Genomic DNA, 4479 nt, shown 5'->3' with positions numbered 1-4479 from the left:
TGCCCCTTCGACAGTGCCACTTCATCACAACCATCCCTATGTTAGCTCTCTCTGCAAGAATACTGTCAGCAATACGAACTTTAGAGGTGTGTTTCCACCATGCCATCACCATAGCCATAGTGCGAGTGTGCGCAATCATCCACAAGGCGACGCTTGTCTTGGGACTTACCTTGGGGCCGTGGATCTTTGCAATGTAATGATCACCATTCCTGTGGTGCTTGTTGGGATGGCTTGCTTTAGAGGGGGGGGGGGGGTCTATTCACTAGTCATCGAGTCACTTTCACTATCCATAGAGACACAAGTTGATGATGGACCCAAACCCAATGTAGTTGGATGATTTTGCTACATCCATTCAACTAGCAAGGTAAATCTGGCACTAAGTAGGGAGTTCTCTTCAGTTGCCACCGCATGACACTCATCTACCTACATTTTTTTTCTTTAATTCTAAAAGAAAAATTTGCATGTTGATTTTTCCAACCCAAAATCTGAATGCTTCATGAGGAGACACTTGTGAATGCTTTACAATCCAACACTTGAAGGCCTATGTCAAGTTCTTTTCAAGAAGCAGCAATCATCCAACAATGCCCATGTGGAGCCTACCATGTAGTATAGTTACCCAAAACAAGAAGGAATAGGGATGGCACCAACTTGAAATGCCATTCCTTGTTATGGATACTCACATGAATCAAGGAATGGGGATTCAGAGCGGGAAATTGGAATGGGAATGTGAAATGGAGACCTCAAAATGGCGATTCCCTATAACTATGTTGCGTCGGTAAACACAAGCCAAATTGTCAAAAGCGCCTAAAGTTAAACTCTCCTCTGGTGCATTCTGATATGATCAAGGGTGTGATGCAGGAGATGTCGAACTTACTTGGTGAGAACTGTCGACCCAGATGTCAAGCCCATTGTCCGTAGTCTGGCAGCATATGCTACCATGCTCGTAAGGAAGCAACACGGTTGATTGGGAAGTGCCACTGTAAGCAAATCCTTGAATCACAATAGCAATAATGTGTATCATTGCATGTCTCTCTCTCTCTCTCTCTCTCTCTCTCTCTCTCTCTCTCTCTCTCTCTCTCTCTTTGCACTCCTTTAATAGGCAGCATTTGAATCATTGAGATCCAGTAGCTGACTCATTGCGGATCTCATTGAGTTTGTATAAGGTTTGCATGAGACAAAAATTATTCAGTGATGTTCGTACCCTTGTAGCATCGTGCATGAACTTAAACGAAAAACTATCAGATGGACTTGATGATGGAGTGAATACATATGGACTTGATTATGGAGTGATTACATATGTGTGTGTGTGTGTGTGTGTACACACACACACACACATGTATATGTATAGTGATGGGCTTGCATGTGAGCTAGTGATAGGCTTGCATGGCTCACACATCTATATGAATGAAGTTCCTAAATAATAATATAATTGTGCTTTCATCTAACCTTGTACTTTAAGTTTGACTTTGGTTTATAACTCCTAAATAAATAATATTTCCATGTGCATTTTGATTAAAGCTAATCTATATATATCTCTATATGTGTCACAATGTATTGAATAAAAAGGTTAGTGACTGTACCAAAAAGGGATGTATGGTATCTAATTAAGAGATGCAGCCCATTGTTCACTATTGCTTTTTATTTCAAGCACAATATGGATTCTTGACTTGGTAGCTCAATTAGAATCACTCATCCATCCTTCAAGGAATGCTCCTCTCTCTATCTCTTTCCATCTATGTGGGAGACACCGCGTGCACAAATAGTATGCACACATGCATTTGGATAACTTTGAACTCCTTTAAAACAATTTTAAAGGGATGTGAGGAAGCAGATAATTTTTACAAAGATAAAGTTTGCTTGTATGATAGTACAAGTAAGAAATATGGAATATATTGCACGACATGATAGAAACCCCAATTTGACTGATAAAGAACTTCAGACTTGAATCTTTTGTAAAATTTTGCTCAACTCAATTCTATAGAGTCTTAAGGTTGAGTACATGATAGCGAGCAATTTTTTTTTTATAAAAAAAAGTTGACCTTCTCTCTCTCTCTCTCTCTCTCTCTCTCACACACACACACACACACACACACACACACACACACACACACACACACACACACACACACACACACACACACACACACCCTTGCTTGCATACATTGTTATAAAGCTTTTTTTTTTGCAGAACTCACAAAATTGTGAGTGTTTAATGTATTAAAGCCAAAAAAAAAATACAAAGCCATGCTCATGACAAGCCATGGCACCACCCCCTCAAGGGACAAACATTAGATTACATAGCTAACCATACATGGGCTGATATTGGGAGCCACCCGATCGACAACACATAATCCGCAGAACAATAGTCAAACTCCATCACCTGAGACGTCTACTAATGCCGAGAAGAACCAGCACGGGAATGCCACCAAACAGGGGAATCTGCCACTTTCACCTGCATGTCCACCGAGCCGTCGAAGGAATCAACAAGGAAAGACTTCCAAGACCACCACCCATCAGAGACGGGCCACGAGACCAATATCCGCACACCATTCCGCATAAGGGGGGAGCCTGAGAGCTCCATCACCATCGCAAAAAATAACAGCCGAAAACACCAACTCGAAGTCGAAGACAACACATCCACCCATGGCTTTTGAGGAGAGCCTAGCACCTTCAATGGGAGGATCAACGATGCCACCAGGAAGATGCAGATCTGCCACCCTCGCATAACCCGTCGCGCCGATCCAGACAAGCCACCAACCGTACCAAGCAAACACCAACCGCACCTTCGCAGATTTCCTTGGCAGACTTCATTCTCCTCCAAAGGAAGAAGGGGCAACCATTTTAATCACCATTGTTGGCACTGCCTGCTTGCAGGAGTGATATAGGCGTGGTGCCTATCAAATTGTGTACACATTTGTTAGGCTTTTTTAGGCTTTCTAGTAAAAATAGATTATCTTTCTCATAAGCGCGCTCTCTCTCTCCCCGTTGCTCTGCTCTACTGCGTCGATCAACGCAGTGTCTCTCTCTCTCTCTCTCTCTCTCTCTCTCTCTCTCTCTCTCTCTCTGCGTTGCTCTGCTCTGCTCTGCCAATCAATGCAATCAAGACTCTCTCTCTCTCTCTCTCTCTCTCTCTCTCTCTCTCTCTCTCTCTCTTAATAGCAGGCAATGCCGCCGTCTCCACGTTAGTGTAGGCCTTGTTTACCCTAGCGTAGGTGACATTAGAGTTCTAACTTACTCCGAAACGAAAGATCTCAACTCCATTGTGACCTTTCACATGCGAAAGGCAGAACTCGTAGCCCAGCACCCGCCCATATTTTACTACATGTAAGGAAGGCAAGGAAAGAGCATCCGTGATCGCATGTTGAAGCTGCTGCTGTGGTGTTTCATGAACATGAGAGAGAGAGAGAGAGAGAGAAGAGAGAGAGAGAGAGAGAGAGAGAGAGAGAGAGAGGAAGGGCGCATGGTTCACAACTTACTTGTTGCAGTGGTGCATTGGACTTGCTAGTCATCCAAGGATTTCTGCTCGGAGTCTAGAAACGCTACGGTGAACGAGAATCCTTCTTCTACTGTGAATCTCTGAGCCAGGTAGGACTTCTTCGTTTTTTCTAACTCCATCGTTTTTTCCAACTCCATGTCCACAATAGAATCTCTGAGGTAAGCAGGACTTCTTTGTTGTTGATTTTTTTGCAACTCCATGTACACACCTTTTGAGAGAAGGCTTCTGTAGAAGCTTATTACTTACATACGACAAAAATTTGCACACCTTGTGCGAGGGGCATCTGTTAAATTTTATTATTTGCATCTTTTGAAGGTCTCTGCAAAAGCTTGTTATCTGCATCTTTTGAGGGAAGTGTCTGCGGAAGCCTATTACCTATGTATAATAGAGGTGGTTTTGAGAAACTACAGTTTCATGGCAGAGGCTGTTGGACTTATGGCGTCCATAATGCAACTTGTTGGAGGAGTACAATCGGCTTATAAAAAATGTAGCTATGGCTCTTTCGTGGTCTATAAGCTTGACTATGTTTTGGAATGAGTGGAAGCTTTCAATCTCTTGCTTCTTTAAGAACTCTCCTCAAATCTCTTGTCTATGGAGAGATTAGTCACCTTAGAGTATATCTTGCAATGTATACATCAAGCTCTAAATCCCCTTTAACGACTTGAATCAAGGCCATTTGGATCTAAAGTTGTAGCCTTAAGATACCGCTTCTCCATCATTTGGTACAGTATGAGATATAGTCACTTCACAAATAGCAAGTTTGATTACATTATCATGCGATTGAATACCCTTTTGGATCTTGCCAACCTTGCTTCATTAGGATAGTTTAAGAATCTATGTAGGAGTACTATATTTGAGGATTTCTCTATTCTCATAGGATTAGATAGAGCTCATATTTTGTTGCAATTTCTAAAGTCTCGAGCATAATCATCTTCACCACTTGCATTAGACACTCCCTCATCAAACCCTGCATCTAACTCTCC

The 4479-nt window shown here is 42.3% G+C and overlaps 1 pseudogene; it reads left to right on the top strand.

Annotated features, from left to right (window-relative positions):
* Window positions 1-3274: 3274 nt before the first annotated feature.
* LOC147448387 (uncharacterized) lies at window positions 3275-4033 on the top strand (annotated as a pseudogene).
* Window positions 4034-4479: the final 446 nt, after the last annotated feature.

The sequence above is a fragment of the Adiantum capillus-veneris genome, chromosome 10 (assembly GCF_014529385.1).
Source record: "Adiantum capillus-veneris isolate H3 chromosome 10, ASM1452938v2, whole genome shotgun sequence".
In the NCBI taxonomy this organism is placed as follows: Eukaryota; Viridiplantae; Streptophyta; class Polypodiopsida; order Polypodiales; family Pteridaceae; genus Adiantum; species Adiantum capillus-veneris.
Note: the sequence above shows the minus strand (reverse complement) of the source record. Positions and strands in the feature narration are given on the sequence as shown.